Genomic DNA, 19649 nt, shown 5'->3' with positions numbered 1-19649 from the left:
CCTGTTGGTGTTTATATGCAGCTGGGAAAATTCAATAGTGTTCCAAAGGACCATCATTTTAATGAGCTGCTTGCCTCCAAAATGGCAGCCAAAAGAATATCCACTTCACCTCACTTTACCTAGCAGATGTGTCTTGAAATTGTAATCTCTCACATTTGCCTCATGCTCTGTGATTCTCAAAGGTTGCTTAGTGAAGTAGAAAAGCACCTTAGTTTTAGAGACAGAAAACCTTGGTTCTAGCCTTGCTTGTCACTTACTAGGCAGTAATTTCACCTCTGTAAGTGCCAGTTTCTTCATCTGCAAAATGGACATAATGACATCTATCCTACCGTCCTCACAGGAACATTATGAAGACTAAATGAAATCACCAATATCCGAGTTGTAAGAGGCCTTGGGTGTCATCTAGAGATACAGGGAGCTAAACAAGAACCCCTTCTAGGTCCTCCCCAAAAATGATTGTCCACCCTTTGCCTGAAAACCTCTAATGATGGGGAACTCACTACCCAATCCAATTTTGGAAAGTTCTCATTGTTAGGAAGTTTTTTTCCTCACATGGAACCAAAATTTGTCCCTGCATCTTCTGCCAATTGCTCCTAAGACTGTCCCTGGAACTAAGTCAGGCAAATCTAATCCCTTTCCTGACAGCTCTTTAAATGGTAGACAACAGCTCTCATGCCCCCATTCCACCAAGCCTTCTTTTCAGCTAGATGGCACAGAGGATAGATCACTGGACCTGGAGTCAAAACCTGAGTTCCAATATGTTCTCAAACACTTACTAGCTCTGTGACCCCAGGCAAGTTACTTAAACACTATCTTAGTTTCCTCAATTATAAAGTGGAAATAATAGCGTCTAACTCTTAGGTTTGTTGTGGGGGGATAAGATGAGGTGATTTTTGAAAACCTTATGTAAATGCTAGCTACCATTATTATTTCTCTAGAGTAAACGCTGTGCCATGTAATTCTGCCATAAACACACACACACACACACACACACACACACACACACACACACACACACGGGGCAACAACAGCATGATGTGGTGAGAAAGGCAATGGATTTGGGGTCTGAAGGCCTACATTAAGATTCAAGTTTTATCATGTGGGTAACTCAGTTTCTCTCTTGAGGTCTCTGTTTCTTCCTCTGGAAAACATGGAGGCTGAGATAAGTAGCACAGTGGGTACAGTTCTGGGCCTGGAGTCAGGAAGATTTGAGTTCAAATTTGGCCTCAGACATTTGCTAGCTATGTGATCCTGGGCAAGTCACTTAGCTCTGTTTTTCTCATCTGTAAATGAGCCCTAGAAGGAAATGGCAAAATACTCCAGTATCTTTACCAAGAAAACTCCAAATGGGGTCATGAAGAGCAAGTCACGACTGAAATGACTACATAGCTACGACAAAGCCCAGGGCAGTGGAGAGCATTCTGGATTCTGGAGATGATCGTTTTCATCCCAACTTGACTGTTACCACCTTAACCTTACTAGGCCTCCACTTCTTCCCTGTTTAATGAGAGAATTAGACTAGGTGATCTTTTGGTTTTTAATTTTATTTTTAATTTATGGAATAAAAGAATATCTCTCACCATTTGCAAAATAAGGTCAGAATGGATATAAGACCTAGATATAAAGAGAGATTTTGCAAGAAAATTAGACCTATGAACACATTACTTATTAGATGACTTTTGAAGGTATCTATTATTTTTTTCAGTATTGATAGGAATCCCATTTTGAAACTTTTTCTTTTGTCCAAACAAAAAAAAAATTTTATTCAGATAGGAAATAATAATAAACATAGTAATTACAATAATCCCCATTTCTATAGCACTTTACCATTTACAAAGCCCTCTTATCATAATAGTCCTTGGAGGTGGGTAGGGCAAGTACGTTCATCCACATTTAATGTACAAGGAAACTGAGGTTCAGAGAGGATGGAAACTGCCACCCCCCTCCAGAGTCAAACATTTGCTAATTGGTCCCTTTTGCTAGTAATATTTTCTCACCTCAGTCTTTTACCTCAAAGCTACATCCCTGGTTAAAATGCAAATCCCCCTGAGAAGGGCAACACTTTGAGCTGCTATCAGTTGCTTGGACTTCTGTGTAAATTAGTTTCTCCAATCCTCCTGAGAACAGAGCTTGACAGGATAAGAGCCAGAGGCTTTGTCAACTTCACAGGTCTGTGGGGGACCAGCCTTGTCTACTGCCCACTCCTCAGAGGTGTGAAAATATGAAGCTTTGATGGAGACAGTCACATCTCAATTCATCTATTTAAGCAAAAGGACTGGCACCTTTTTTTTTCAGAAGCCAAAGTAGTTATTTATGATTTGCTGACATCATCCTCCAGTAGCATCTAGTCCAATTCCTAAAGGGTTTTTGCCACCACAGATGTTCTCTCTCTCTAAGAAGTGACAGATAAAAGGAATGGAAATCATATATTCCCTCACTGTCTCCAACCATATACAGATAGACTTGGCATTTCCAAATCAGATTATTCATAGAATCCTAAAGTCACAAAATTTCAGAGCTGGAAGGGTCCATACATAGAATATAGACTGTTAGATGTTGAGGGGACTTTAGAATATAAGATGTTAGAGCTAGAGGGGACCTTATGTAGAAATGTTAGGATATAGAACAAAAGATGTTCAGAACTGGAAGGAAGATGAAAAAGTAGAAGCATATTGCCTAAGGTAACATATGTACTTTAATCCCCCTAAAATACTGAATAATAGAGCTAGAAGGGAACTTCTGAAATCACCTCTTTTGACCTCAGTTTCCTCATTTGTTATATTAGGGAAGTGTAGTAGATGGTTTTTAAGGTCTCTTCAACTACCAACTTTCTTTGGTATGTATTAAAAACACCACTGAACTATGAGTCAGGAAATCTGGTGTCTAGTTTTGCCACTAAATTAGTTTCATTCTTGAGTACTTCCTGTCTCTAGGCCTGAGTTTCCTGAATGAGAAGATCAAATTAGATGATCCTTAAGGTTCCTTCCAACCATGATATTGTATGATTCTGTAACCATCTCCACCTGGAATTAGGATGTAAAGTCTTTGCAGAATAGGAATTGTTGTTTATTGTATTGCTATGCCCAACACCTGGCATGGTGCCCAGCACACAGTAGGCACTTAATAGAAACTTGTTGGTTAGTTGATTGATTGATTCATTCATTGGAATTCCAAATAAATCACAAGTATGCCTCCTTGTGAAATGGAGTACTCTTTATGTGGGCTATTAGGGAAAGACAAGATGCCTTCCAGATGCCTCCTTCTTGTTAAAGGTGTGAAATGATGTGCTTATTATAATTTAGCACAACTGGTGCTCTGGAGGCAATGGAAGAGGCTGGAAACAAATCTGAATATTTTGTCAAGAGAGTAAGGACAATAAAAGCAAGACAAGTAAGTAGACAGCACAGAGAAGCAACAGCAAAAACAATGACAAATGCTAGCATTTATAGAGAGCGTAATGGTTTGGTTTTCTTGGTGAGGCAGTCAGGGTTAAGTGACTTGCCCAGGGTCACACAGCTGGTAAGTGTCAAGTGTCTGAGGTCAGATTTGAACTCAGGTCCTCCTGACTCCAAGGCTACAGCTTTACCCACTGTGCCATCTAGCTGCCCTCAAGCTTTATGGTTTGCAAAGCCCTTTATAAATGGAATCTAATTTGATCCTCCCAACAAACCTATTATTAAATATTATTAATATCCTCATTTTACAGATAAGGAAAGTGAGGTTGAGAGATGCTCAATGACTTCGGGAGAGTCACAGTTAATAAGTGTTTGAGTCAGCATTTGAACTCAAATCTTGCTAACTCCAAGTCCAGTGCTCTATACACTATGCGGTATTATGGCTCCCTCAAAATCACCGGGCAACCAAATGACTCAACGGATAGAATGCTGGGCCTGGAGTCAGGAAGACCTGAATTCAAATCCAGCCTCAGATGCTTACTAGCTGGGTAACCCTGGGCAAGTCACTTAACCTTATTTGTCTCAGTTTCCTCATCTGTAAAAATGAGCTGGAAAAGGAAATGACAAAGCACTCCAGTATCTTTGCCAAGAAAAACCCAAATGGGGTCATGAAGAGTAGGATACTACTGAAAATGGCTGAATGACAAAAATATCACTAGTGGAAGGAGGTAATATTCATAGTCAAGTCTTTCATTTACAGCACACTTAGCAGCTGAAATTGTTGTGATTTTAACAGCAAAGAATTGTCTTGCCCTTCAAAAGATTAACTCGGTTCCTATATGATGCCTGAAATTGTGCCATTAGCACTGAAGATGTTGATCCCTATTACAGTTTTAGAACTTATTAGGCAGTACAAAGGAAGACTTCATAATGCAGGTGGCATTTGGGAAGGCCTTGAAAGGATGGAGGAGAATTTCAACTGGCAAGGATTAGTGGAGGTAGAAAAAAGGGAAAATTCTGGTAGATAGGGACACAGCCTCATATTTAAGCAATTTTTTTTAAGTTTCTCTTACTCACTGATGCCCCAGTGTGAATGAGGGAAAGAATAGGTTTTGTTATTAAGGGTGAGGGTGGGGCAGTGAGCCACTGGGCCCTTAAAATAAGAGAATACAGAATGAATACCCTGGAGAAACCACATCTTCACCATTAAGACCAAGGATCCTTCAGACTAATAGGCTTGCAAAATCTAGAGGGGGATGGAATCACAAAGGAGAGAGGGATGCATAAATAGATGGATGGATGGATAGATAGATACATAGAAAGATGGATGGATACATACATATAGATAATAGATGGATATATAGAAGACAGATGGATAGATAGAAAAATAGATAAATAATAGAATAATTATTAAACACTTACATGCCAGCTACTGTGCTGAACACAGAAAAAACAAGTACAAACAAAAAGACAATCCAAAGAGCTCATAGTCTAATGAGGGAAGACAACACATAAAAGAAACTTGGAAAGGGAGGTTGAGAGACAGGGTACCTGTGAAGGTAAAGAAGTCTGAAGAGTCAGGAGTAGAGGCTGGAGAGATCTGAGCATGAATGGCTTGAGCACTCCATGAAATGGTGCTCCCGTTCAGGAGCTCACCAATCAAAGGAAAAGTTTGCAGGGGACAATTTGTCCCACTAAATATCTCAGATGGATACCACCTTACACCTATCAGATTGGCTAACATGACAAAATGAAAATGATGAATGCTGGAGGGTATGCAGAAAAATTCAGACACTAATGTACTGTTGGTAGAGTTGTAAACTGGTCCAGCTATTCTGGAGAACAATTTTGAACTACACTCAAAGGGCTATAAAACTATGCATACCCTTTGACCCAGCAATACCACTACTAGGTCTATATCCCGAAGAGATCAAACAAAAAGGGAAAGGACTTAGGTGTACAAAAATATTTATAGCAGCTCTCCTTGTGGTGCCAAAGCATTGGAAACTGAGGGAATCCCCATCAGTTAGGGAATGGCTGAACAAGTTTTTGGTACGTGATTATGATGCAATACTATTGTGCTACAAGAAATGACAAACAGAATGGTTTCACAAAACCTGGAAAAATGTGTATGAACTGATACAAAGTGAAGTGAGCAGAACGAGGAGACCGTTGCACACAATAACAACAATATTGTAATGGTAATTGCTTGTGAAAGACTTCACTGCTCTGATCAAGACATTTCAAAAGGATGCATGAAGAAAAATGTTATCCACCTCCAGAGAGATAACTTATGGATTTACTGCAGATTGACGCATACTTTTTGATTTTATTTTTCTTGGGTTTTTTTTTTTTGGGGGGGGGAAGGTGGTCTTTTGCAACATGGCTAAAATGGAAATATGTTTTATATGACTTCACATGTATAATTGATATCATACTGCTTGCCTTCTCAACAGGTGGAGGAGGGCGGGAGGGAAGGAGAGAATTTGGAATTCAAAATTTTTTAAAAATGTTAAAAAAAATTTACATGTAACTAGGAAATATTTAATGAAATAAAAAAAATATATTTAGAAGTAAGGAAAAAATATCTTAGATAGGTGATCAGTTCTCTAGCCTCCATTTGAATATTTCCAGTGACAGGAAACTCATTACCACATTTTGAAGTCCATTGCATTGTTGTACCTCAGATCTAAACACTGGTCGGTTTTTCCTAATGCTAAGTCAAAGCCTGCCTGCCTCTAACTTCCACCCATTTCTCCTAATTCTTCTCTCTAGAGACCCATGAAGCAAACTTAATAATTCTTCTGACAGGTATGTGAAAATAGGGATCATTTTTCCCCTTTGTATCCAAGACTTCTCCCTGAGTTTCCAGTATTACAAAACTTTCTATTTAAAGAGACACAAACACCACATGTTGATTTCTAGTGTCTATTAATATGAAGGCATCTAGATTTCCTATTCTTTTGACACAGTTCAGGTGGTGAAAGTTATCAAGGGCAAGGCACAGCTGCTTGTGAAATGCCACGCTCAGAAGATGTCCCTCAGTCAGCTCAAAGGTCTCCCAGATATTTTTAATCCTCAAAAAGCCATGTCACTCATCAGATGTCGTATTCAACAACAAGACAGACAATTCCACATGTTAATGAGGCTAGCAACAAGCACAGCATTATAGTCACATACACACACTCCTCACCACTGCTATCACCATTTTCAAGTTGCAGGATGTAAGTTTCATCCAAGCATGGATTGTTTCATTCACTGTATCTGTATTCTCAGCACCCAGCATAGTACCTGAAACTTAATAAATACTTTAATTCATTGATGGGATGAGGAGATCAGAGCTGAAAGAAATCAAAGCTTCTAGAACGCTGGAAGGGGACTTTGAATAGAAACTATCGTAGCTGGAAAAAACTTTAAAACACAGATTGTAAGAATGGGAACAGTTAGACCTGGAAGGAACCTAAAAGCATAGAATGTCATAACACAACAAAAATTTCAGAGCTAAAAGGGCCTGTGGAGATCAATTTAATTGAATGCCTTCATTTTACAAAGGAGGAAACTGAAACCTTACAAAGGGAAATGATGTGCCCAGAGTCACTTAGCTGTTGTATTAGCAAAGCCAAAATTTGAACCCAGGTCTTCTAACACTAAAGGAAAGACTTTTTCCACTACTGTGATACCACAAAGTCCAAATCAGATGCTTAAAATGGATCCAAATTGTACAATAACTTTCATAAATGTAAAAATGGTGTAATAAGTAGCAAAAGTACTTAATAAATACTTCTCAACTGAATGACTCAATAAAGAAGCAGTAAGGAAAGGGGAGAAAGGGGAGGGGTAAAGGAGGGAAGGTAGATTAAGGGAAAGAGTAGTCCTAAGGAAAACAAACTCTAAGGACATGCAAAAATATTTATAGGAGCTTTTTTTGTGGTGGCAAAGACTTGGAAAATGAGGAAGTGCCAGCCAATTGGAGAATGTGATGGAAAACTATGGCACTGTAAGAAATAATGCAGGGATGGTACAAAAAAACCTGGAAGATTTATGTGAACTAATGCAGAGTGAGGGAGCAGAACCAGGAAAATGTTTTATATAGTATCAAAAATATTGTTAAGACAAATAATTTTGAAAGACTCATGAACTTTTGTCAATACAGTAACCAACCGCGATTTCAGAGGACTCATGATGAAACATGTTCCTCGCCTTATGATAGATTAGTGATAGATTCTGAGTGCGGAATAAGACATCCGTTTTTCTGGAGAGAGTCAATCTAGGAATTTGATTTGCTTGACTATGTTCATAGTATGGTACGGCTTTTTCTTTTTGCTTTTTTTTTTTGTCAATTGGGGATGGATAGAGGTGAGGGAGAAAGGAGGATATTTGTTCATTGAAATAATAAAATGTAATTTAAAATTACTCTTGGAGGAGGTGGCATTTGAGCTAGGTTTTAAAGGATAGATAGAAATTCAACAGGCAAGAAAAGGACAAGGAAACTCTATGTACAAAAACCATATTAATGGGAGGAAAGCACAGGAAATATACACACAGAGCAGTAAGTAATAGAGTTTGTCTGGAAACAGACACGTGTTCACTACATGTTCTACCCACCTACCTATCTGTCTACCTATCTAAATAATATTTGTAAAGTGCTCTGTGCAGTGTCTGCTGCATAGTACGCACTTAATAAATGCTTGTTTTCTCTCTCTTCTTCCTTCTTCCTCCTCCTCCTCTTCTTTCTCCTCCTATTTCTCCTTCTCCCTTTCTCCTCTTTCTTCTCCTCCTATTTCTCCTCCTCCCTTTCTCTTTTTTCTTCTTCTATTTCTCCTCCTCCCATTCTCCTCTTTCTCCTCCTATTTCAGTCAGTAGGGAAACCACTGCCACTCTGTGGTGTCCTGTAAAGAGCACGGGCTCTTGAGGCAGACAGATAACGATTTCAGAGCAGGAAGGATCTTTGGAGATGATAATGTCCAACTCCTCCATTTACAAAGGAGGAACCTAAGACCCCACAAAGGGAAATGACTTGACCACAATCACTCAGGTGTTGCATAATAGAGTTGAGATTTGAACCCAGGTCTTCTGACACTAAGTAGAAGGCCTTTTCTACTACAGTGATACAGCATGGTCTGAATCAGGTGCCCAAAGTGGATCCAAATTGTACAATAACTTTCAGAAATGGGAAATAGAGTGACAAGTTACAAATTCCTAAAGTAAAATCCTGCTCAGATCCTTGCTAGTGGTATGATCCTGGGTAAGTCACTTAACACCTCTGGGCCTTAGTTTCCTCATGTATAAAATGAGGAGGTCAAGCTAAGTGGCCTTGGAGTTCTAGCTTTGTGTGCAAGAAAAGTTAGCTTATCAGTAGCATGAAGGTGTCCTGCTGCTGACTCTTCCTTGCTTCTCCCTTAATATTTGCAAGCCTCTGCTTCCTCACCTGAAAACCGAAGATGGTAATATTTGTGCCTCCCAGGTCTTTGTGAGGAAAGCACTTTGCAAATAATGGTATATTATATAGAGGTGAGTTATATTATAAACCATGGTTCATAATGGAAAGGTAATAGGATTAACAGTGTGAATAGCATTTAAATAACACTTTCAGGTTTATAAATATCAATAAACATTTATTAAGCACCTACTGCGTGCCAGATACTATTCTAAAGTTACTTGCCTCCATTATCTCATGTATTAGCTCTAAGTTCTAATCCTGTTTTTCCACTCACTTTCTGTGGGACCTCGAATAAGTCATTTCCTCTGTAAAGACCTCAATTTCACCATCTGTAATATACAGGTATTGGCTTGAGGGATATCTGAGGTCCCTTCAAGGTCCAAGATCCTATGATTTATTAAGGCCAAATCCAGCCACAGACACTTACTCTGTGCGACCCTGGGCAAGTCACTTAACCTCTGTTTGCCTTAATCTACTGGAGAAGGAAGGGACAAACCACTCCAGTATTTTTGCCAAGAAAACCCCATGGACGGTATGGTCCACAGAGTCACAAAGAATCAGACATGACTGAAAGACTAAACAACAGCATCACCTATGAGACCAGGCACTAAGAGGGATGGAAAGTGGCCTTTGACACAGTTCATGGTCCAAATTGTTCATAATCTAGAATGGAGATAAGACATAAAGACAAGAAAAAAACTCAGCTAGGTCTCATTTATGTGCTGTAGTACTAAATGGTCTCTCAACTCTTCCAGCACCGTCTCTCATCTCACCTTCTCAATAGCTTTGGGAAGGAAGTAGGTGGTTCATGGTTTTGCAGTAAGTTGCCTGAGGTCAAATAAAAGAACTAGACAGACAGACTTGACAGACAGACAGACAGGAGAGAGAGAGACAGAGATACAGAGAGAGAGAGACAGAGAGAGAGAGAGACAGAGAGAGAGACAGACAGAGAGAAAGAGAGCATTTACTGAACACATATCCATGCCAGACGCTGCGCTAAGGTCTGGAGATACTAATTCAAGAAAGCAATAAATCAAGAAAAATAATGAGGTGAAAAAGTCTTAGAACCAGAACTCAAATCTAAGATCTCTGACTCTAAGTCTGATAATGACCAACAATATAAAGGCATTGAATGATAGCAGCCGAATGAGAAAGATGAACTGTTAGGGCTTATGTCTTCAGAGGATAAAAAGATCATTATGCTGGCGTGATCCAGGAATACGTCCTGGAGAATGTGTGACTCAAGGTGGTTCTTGAAAGCTGAGTAGACCAGAGCTTTTGGTTACCCTGATTTATTGAAATAGACCATGGAGGCGAGAACAATGAAAAGAAAAATAAGGTGATGTGTAAAATATTTTCTATGAACTAAATTCAGAACTTCCTGGGTCCTTCACCCTGGTGCTGAAGGAGTTATCCTAGAAACCATTCTTCCTCTAAGCCTAATATTTGAAGTCAGCCTCCCCTCTGGCCTGGGTTTGTGATTGTAGAAACAAGAGCTGAGTGATGAAAGCTGTTGATGTGTCTAGGGTTGAATGAGTGAGCTACAGTGGGGGGATCTGTGGGAGTCTGGGTTTATAGAACACTAAAATCTCAAGTCTGGCATTGCAGATTGAGATCCTTATGTGTGGGAAAAGGAAGGAAAGGGAGGGGGCAGAATGTGCAGGATGGAGAAATCATTTTTGCTTAAATGAAAGGAAAACTAAGACATGTGCTGGATTTCTCAGAAGGGTTTGGAAAATTCAGTCTAAAGGGAACAAACCATTCCCAGAATCAAAGTCATAGAATGCTAGAATCTTAGAGCTGGAAACAACCTCCAGTAGTCATCCAATTTGACCTCCATCCTGATGCAGGCAATATTGTATCTGTAAGGCTTACTTGGATAGTGGTATGATGGAAAGATAAGTGGCTCTGGAGTTAGAGAATCATGGTTCAAATCCTGCCTCTGCGACCTTGGGCAAGTTACTTAACCTCTCTAGGTGTCAGTTTCCTTATCTGTAAAATAAAGATGTTTGAGAACTTTGCCTCTTATTTTATAGGGGAAAAAACCTGAAGTTATTCAGTGTGAGTTCTTTCTCCCATTTTCTTCATCTCAAAACCCTTCGGCATTACCTCCCACTATCTCCTCCTTTCCCCCAGTCTCTGACAAGAGATGGCCCCTTTCCTTAGCAAGGCCAACTTCTCAACAAGTACATCTGATCTCATCCCTTCTCATCTTCTCCAGCAGATTTCGTCCTCAGTCACTTCCCATTCTTCTTCAATCTTCACCTCTCCTTAACAGATTCCTTCTCTACTGCCTTTGAATATGACCACACTCTTTACCTTCATCCTTTACTAGACCTTATTATCACCTTAAGTAATCATCCTATATGCCTCCCTTTCTCAGCCAAGCCACGTGAAGAAGATACCTACTTTCACTGCCTCTACTTCCTCTCCTCTCATTCCTCAATATTTTATAATTTGGCTTCCAACCTGACCACTCAAGTGCAGCTGCTCCCTCTGAAGTTACCAGTGCGCTCTTAATTGCCAGTGGGGTTTTTTTCTCAGCCGTAAAACTTCTTCATCTATCTCCTTCATTTGACAGTGATGATTAGCCTCACTTCCTGGATCCCCTCTCCTCTCTCTGTTGTGTGTGTCTGTGTGTGTGTGTGTGTGTGTGTGACACTGCTCCTGGTTTTCCTCCCATTTTCCTGGCCATGAATTTTAAGACTCTCCTCCGTGTTCATAATCCACATCATAACTCCTAGATATGAGTGTTCCTCAAGATTTTGTCCTAGGTCCTCTTCTCTTCTCCATCTACAGTCTCTTGGTGACCTCATCTGATCCCATGGGTTTAATTATCACCTCTATGCAAACTCTCAGATCCAGAAATCCAGCTCCAGTCTTTCCTTTGAGCTTCAATTAAGTATCATTGATTGCCTAATATACATTTCAAACTGGATGTCCCAGAGACATCTTAAGCTCAACATATCTAAAACTGACCTCATTATCTTTATCCTTAAACCCTCCCCTCTTCCATACTTCCCTATTTAGGTTGAAGGCACCACCATCCTGGCAATCCCCCAGCTCATGATCTCAGCATTATTTTAACCTCCCCATTTTCTATCATCCTATATAGCCAATCAATTGCAAAATCTTTTGGTTTCCACATTCACAACATGACTTTCATCTGACCCCTTCTCTTCATTAACATAGCTACTACCTTAGTTCAGGTCCTCATCAGCTCTCCTCTACATTATTGCAGCAGCTTCCTAATGGTTCTCCCTGTCTCAATTCTCTCCCCCACCCTAGTCCATACTATCCCCTGCTGACAAAACGATTTTCCTTATGCATAGATCTGACCATCTGACTCCACCATTCAATTAAACCAGCGGCTTCCAATTGCATCTGGAATAAAATAAAAATCCCTCTATTTGGCTTTTAAAGCCCTAGACAACCTAGCCTCAACCCATCTTTCCAGCCTACTTGGACCTTACTCCCTCTCCTACACTTCTGCAATCCAGCCAAACTTGCCTTTGGTCTGTTCCTCACATGTGATACTCCCTCTCCTGTCTCCCAGCCTTTGTACAATCCATCTCACATGTCTGGAATTCATTCTTTCTTTACCTCCCCCTCATAGCATCCTTGTCTTCCTTTAAGATAAAACTCAAGCACCATCTTCAGCATTAACCCTTTCCTGATTCCCTGCCACTCTCTAGCACCCTAAGAAGCATTTAAGTCTTGCCTTATATTTACCTCCGGTGCATATATTTGTAGCTATTAACTTTATATTTACATTCTACTTATGTTTATATTTACATGTTGTCTTCTCTGTTAGAAGGTAAACTCCTTGAGAGTGGGGATTGTTTCATCTTTCATCCTTGTCTCCCTAGAGCCTATCCCATGCCTGGCACACAGTAGATATTTAAAAAATATTTGTTGAACATTTAGATGGCCTTTAAAGTCCCTTATAGCCCTAAATCTATTATCCTAAATGATCATTCATTCTTTGCTTGAACACCTCCAATGAGTTAATTTTGGAGGCACTGTTTAATAGCACATATTGGAATCTTTCACTTACTTTGACCTCAATTCTGACTCTTTTAAACTTCTATCCACTGGTTCTAATGCTGTTGACCATTAGACCTAAGCTAACAAGTCTTATCATCCTCGTAAGCAACATCATCATCGTTCTTGTTGCTGTGGCTGACAACAACTATAATAATGATTGGGCTTGTTAGCTCAGGCATGATGAGCAATATGGATAAAAGATAAAAGGAGGCAAATTTGAGGTTAAAATAAGGGGCAAAATTGAATATGTGCTATTAAATAGTGAAAATGTTTGCCTCCAAAATTGTTATTTTTAGCAATAACAACGACAATAATCACCCACATTGTATAGTGCTTGAAGGATTAGAAAGCCCAAAGTCAAAGTGTTCCTAAATGGCTGAGTCAGGATACTACCCTACCATCACAGCTAGATAAATCTTCCTTGGGCATAGATCTGATCATGTCATCCCTTTGCTCAAAATCCTTCACCTGTTCCCTGTTATCTACCTAGACATATTTAAATTCTTTGGCCCAATACGTAAGACACTCCACAATCTGGTGTCTTCCACCTTGATAGTCTTTCATATATTTGAAGTCAGGAATCATGTTCCTCACCACTTCCCAACACTTCTCTTCTTTGGGACATCATCAAAATCTCCGCAGGAATTTTCAGAGCCCTTATTCGATAGAAGAATGAGGCAGTCCATGGAGATGTCAAAATTCAACCTCCCTGATACTGTAGATGGATGAAGGATGGACACAAAAAAGGGAAAGTGCCATTTCCATAAGTGGAAAAACAAATGCCTCAAATTCCTAATGCCTCAAATCTTTCCCTCTTCTTTAGTTTATTTGTCTTCATATAAGGAAGAAATTCCTAATAATGAGAAGTATCCTAAAATAAAATGGGCTGCCTTGGGAGGTAGTCAGTTCCTCATAATAAGTGTTTTTTAAGAAGAGACTTTACAACCATTTTGAGGAGATAAGAAGATAGAGTCCTGTTCAGTCATAGGTTAGTCTAGAGCTATGGTCCCTCTCATCTTTGAGATGTCATGATCTCTATAAAGCAGTGTAGGCCCAATGGATAAGGTGTTGGACTTGTAGTTAACCCCATTATTAGCTCAGGGCCAGAGAAGAGAAGTAACATCACACTGTTGGTAAATGACAGGGTGAAGCTTCAAATCCCAGTTAGGCTCCAAAAACCTGTTCTCTTGTCACCACATCACACTGGCTTGCCTCTTGAGTTCTGAAAAGCTTCCACTGAGTCTGTTGCATGCCAAACTTCCAAAGCCTGAAAGGGATTATTCTCAACTTGGACTGCTGTCTCCAATATCCTCCTATCTCCCAAGTTCAACATTCTCTCCCATCATTACCAGCTGGTATAAAAGTATCTTCCAACCACAAGAGTGGAAAGGCACACAGTGGCATGACCCATCTAGGAGACTCCCAACCCAATCAGCTGAATGATTCTCTCCCCACTGCAAACCACCTCTGCTAGGACAAAGACAAGATTACCGTTCCTCCCATCCATCAAGGTCATTAAGGTCTTATGCAGTAAGCCCATTCGCCCAGAATAAAACAATAAAGTTTTAAATTCCCTTTTCCACAGGTTGTCAATTGAAAGCTCAAGTGGAAAACACTTTTCTTTGTCATCTGCTACATATGTGCTCCTTCCTATTAGAGCCAAGCCTTCCTTGGGGAAACAAAGATATTGAAACTTCCCTGAGCATGTCTTAGCAATGTGACTTCCACAAGGGGAAAGGTAATGCCCAGAGGAATCTTCTAAGAGGGAAACAGATAAATACAAATATCTTTCTGTCCACCACCAAAGAGAGATGACAGCTTTAACAGATCAGAGAGGATTCCCACTTTGTCAATTCAATTTGACCCAAATCAGAAAGGCCACAATTCTTTCTCTGGGGAATTTTCCTTAAAAACTTAGTCAAAGTTGGATGCCTTTCAGGGTGTCCAAAAACAGGGGTAGGGCAAAAGTATATTCTCTTCTTTCCTGAAATCGTAGGGTACTTAGTATATGTAATTGTCATACGATCATGGTGTTAGAATTTCAGAGCTAGACAAGCCAATAGAACACAGAAATTTTTGGTAATCTTAGACATGAATATAGAATGTTATAACATAAAGGAATAAATTGAGTGGGAGTAATTTTTAAAGCTAACGGTTTTATTGATGTATTTATAACATTAGCATTATTTCCCAATAACTAACACTCCTCCCCATCTCCAAAGAAACAACTCATGTAACAAAAAAAGTATTGTTAAGTAAAACAAATCAAACATTGGCCCATCTGATGATGTATGCCTCATTACATATCTGTATTGCACCACTTATCCACCAAATAGATAGAAAAGGCATAGAATAGTAAAGTGAATTTATAAATGAACTAGCCCAATCCCTTCATTTTAAAAAGGATAATGCTGAGAAAGGGGAAGTAACAAGCCAAGACTAGAACTAAACCTTCTGACTCCTGGGTATATATATATGTTCCTTCTGATATACCAGAATGATTCACTATAGACTAGAAGCCAGCAAATTCAGCAACAATTATCTTATAATGCCAAGATGGAGATGTAGTAGGTACAACTCGATAGTCAGTTTTATTTTTGTTATTGTTGTTTTGAAATAAAAAATGATTGTTGTTTTTATTTCCCTGGACAATTCAAATTCCAACAATAGCATGGGTTACTTAGCTACACATGGTACCCCATGTAATTGGAGGTTATACAAATCAGCTATGCAATCATTCTTCAGGGATGCCATAGAGAGGATGGGCACCTTTCAGGAAGGGCCTTGTACCAGATGACCTCAGAAGTTCCTGTTAATTTTGCATTCTGAGAGTCTAACTCTATTTAATATACTCTCTGTCCATTAAGATTAGAAGTGTTTTCCTAGTGATAGATTGTATGCCTGTGATCTCTCTACCTGTCTCCAATTTGGAAAAACAATTCCAATAGATGTCCAGGCAGTTCCCTGGAGGCTGTTGTTGATCCCCTTTGAGTTCCCTGAGTGACTTACAGTTTGGGTGGCAGAGACTAAAGGGTCTATATTTTGCAGGTGTTCTTTAGATGACATGGCACTGACTAGAGAACAAAACACCACATCCTAAGTATTTTTTTCCCTTGGAATAGCCTAATATCTGGAGGAAGGGTTGTAGAAGTTATTTTTAGAACTGCACTGCCTTCTCTCCCAGGAAGATATCAGGGCAACCTGTTCTTAGGATTATGAACCTTTCAGGATCTTATGCCTAAGAGAAGATTAAAACTAATGGCTGACATTTTCAATGGAAGTATCACCACAGGAGGCCAATGAACTGAAGAGGTGCTATGTGATATACTGGAACTGTGCTGGTCCAGGAGTTAGGAGGTATACTTTTGAGTACTAACTCTGATATTTACCAGCTATCTATGTCTTAACGAGCTGTTTAATCTCTCCAAGATTCAGCTTCCTCATCTTTAAAATGGGAATAAAATGCCATAGAGTGGGAAAAGTATTAACTTTGGTGTCATGAGACCTAGGTCTGAATCTCAGCTCTATACATTACTATGAGACCATGAGCAAGAAAGTAACTTAACCTTAGTTTTTCTCATATATAAAATAGTGACATTAGACTAAATGACCTCTAAAGTCCTTTCTAGCTCCAAATCTCTGATCCTATGATCCTTGGAACTACTTTCCTCATAAGGGCTTTCCAATTAAGTCAATGTGAACGGTCATAGAGGAGCCTGGCTCTCCCACATATACACCAGCAACGATCTAAAAATGGCATTGGATTAAATAAAGACCAAGGAATCCAAGAAGAAATCATTGTAAGCATCTTTACACAATCCAAAGAAAGAAAATAAAGTCTGTGTAAGACTGAATATAGCCCTATAGGGAAACAGAAGAAATGGATTGCTACTAGGATAGAAGCATTCCTCATGAGTTAAATAAATTCTTTGAAATGTAAGCAGAGGAGTTGAAAGAAACCTGAAAACATAAACACATTTAAGAATTTGGAAGGTATTAAACACTGATGAAGGATTTGTATCTTAGAACAATTCCTGGCATATGGTAGGCACTTAATAAATGATTGTTTCCTTCCCCATCAGAATTCTAATGTCTTCAAGGTGCATAGAGGGAGTTTAAAAAGACAAATCCAAGAACTAGGTATTTTTTTGTTCTGCTTTAACAGTCTTAATAGAGGAAAGAAAGGAAGGGAAAAGAGAATACACTAAAAACAGAATAAAATAGGAGAAAACTACTATTGCTCATGATTGGGGTATCTGAGAGGGAAAAGTACATAGGGGTGGAGGAAGCATGTATCACTTGAACCTCATTGTCATATGAATCAGGCAAAGAAAGAAGAGAGAGAAAGAGAGAGTATTTTTGTGTAGAAATTTGTTAATCTCAATGGGAAACATGGACATAGAGAAGAAAGGGTTTGGGAGAAGGGGGAAGAGTCAGGAAAGGAACGGTCACATTGAAAACAAATTTCCACTTTAATTATTGTAAAGATTAGATTAAAAGGAAAGATTAGAAGGATAAGGATTAGTGATTTGAGGTCAAGCCACAGTGATGAGAAGAACAGTAGAGAGGAAAGAGATCATTTACATTACAGATCATTAGTGTGATTACACTTCCTATTTTTGCCACAATATTTTTTTCCTCTAAGGAGAAGGGCTAGAGGAAAATAAGAAGAAAATGTTCATGATACAATTAAAGGAAATACACAATTAGCAATCACCATCCCTGAATTTGAAAGTAATCAAATAAACCATAAAATGGAAGAAGATAGTAACATGTACGCAAAAGTAGAATCTAATATGTTGTTTATAAGAAATACACTTAAAACAAATATTTATGTAAAGTTAAAATGAAGAAATGGAATAAATTTTATTAAGCTTCAGGTAAATAAAAAAGCAGGCAGAGCAATCATGAGCATAGACAAGGCAACAGTGAAAAAAGATAAAATTCAAAGGGATAAAAGGGAAAGTTATATTATTCTTTTTTTTAACTTTTTTTTTTTAGGCAGTTGGGGTTAAGTGACTTGCCCAGGGTCACACAGCTAGTAAGTGTCAAGTGTTTGGTCTGAGGCCAAATTTGAACTCAGGTCCTCCTGACTTCAGGGCTGGTGCTTTATCCACTGCGCCACCTAGCTGCCCCCGAAAGTTATATTATTCTTAAAGGCATTATATGCAATCAAGTAATATCAATACTTAATATATTTGTACCTAAAAGGAAAGTTAATCAAATTACAGAGGAAAATAGCCAGCAAAACTGAAATTATTGGGAATCTCAATGTAATTAAAAACCTAAATAAATCTAACAAAAAGATAAGTAAGCAAGATATCAAGGGCCCAGTTAGAAAAGAAAGATATGATTGATATCTGATTATTGCTGAAGGGGAATAGAAAGGAATATACATACTTTAGTAGTTCAAGGCATTTTCACAAAAATTGACCACATGATGGGGCACAAAGATCTCATGAACAAATTCAGAACAGTAAAAACAGTAAAAATATTGAACACATCCTTCATAGACTTCAATGTAACAAAAATTACAATCATAAAAAAAATTATATAAGGGGCAGCTAGCTGGCACAGTGGATAGAGCACCGGCCCTGGATTCAGGAAGACCTGAGTTCAAATCCGGCCTCAGACATATAATACTTACTAGCTGGGTGACCCAGGGCAAGTCACTTAACCCCATTGCCTAGCCAAAAAAAGAAAAAGAAAAAGAAAGAAAATGCATTAAAACTTCTATGTTAACTAAATAATTTAATCTCAAAGAATTGATGGGCCAAACAATAAATGATAGAAAAAATGAATAATTTAATGAAAGAAAAATTAAAATAATGGTACAGCATACCAAAATTCGGGGATTTATCCAAAGTAGTCTTTAAAGTAAAAATTATAACTCTGAATACTTTCATCAACCAAAGAGAGAAAGAATGGATTAATGAATTAAACAAGCAAATAAAATATCCAGAAAGACAAAAAAAATTTTAACTTACTGCAATTATTGTGGAAATTCTGAAAATCAAGAAACAGATTAATAAATTTGAAAGCAAAAAGAAAACTAGGAGCTAGTGTTTTCAAAAACTAATAAAAAAGATAATCTTTTAGATAATATAATTTTTAAAGGAATATCATATTGCCAGTATTAAAAATGAAAAAGGAGGTCACAACAATTAAGAGGAAATCAAGGAAATTCTCAGAAATCATTATGCTCAATTGTATGCCAACAAAACTGATAACTTAAATGAAATGATTGAATATTTATAAAAATATAAAATATGTAGCTCACCAGAATAATAAACACAGAGTTTAAATACTCCAATCTCATAAAAAGAAATTGAATAACCCATAAATGAATTTTCAAAGATAAAAACCTAAGGTCAAGAGGATTTATAAATGATTTTTATAAAACATTTAAAAAACGATTAATTCCAATATTACATAAGCTATCAAATCCCTCCGGTAATACCAATGTGGTCTTGATATCTACACCGGGGAAAAATGAAGCAAAGAAAGAAAACTAAAAGCAATATCCCTAATGAATATAAACATTAAAATCCTGAAAAAATATTAGTAATAAATTCATAGCACCATATTTAAAAGATTACAACCCATATCTTGGTTGGATTTATACTAGGAATATTGGGTTAGTTTAATAACAGGAAAAGTAACTTTAAAAATAGAGGCAGTTTGGTATGATGGATGGAAAGCTAATCTTCAAGCCAGGAAGACCTATGTTTAAGTTGATTTCTGACTTACACTATATTTGTGACTCT

This window comes from Phascolarctos cinereus, unplaced genomic scaffold, assembly GCF_003287225.1.
Source record: "Phascolarctos cinereus isolate Bilbo 61053 unplaced genomic scaffold, phaCin_HiC Scaffold_2;HRSCAF=192, whole genome shotgun sequence".
Lineage (NCBI taxonomy): Eukaryota > Metazoa > Chordata > Mammalia > Diprotodontia > Phascolarctidae > Phascolarctos > Phascolarctos cinereus.
The sequence above is the reverse complement of the archived record's forward strand: the minus strand, read 5'-3'. Positions refer to the sequence as shown.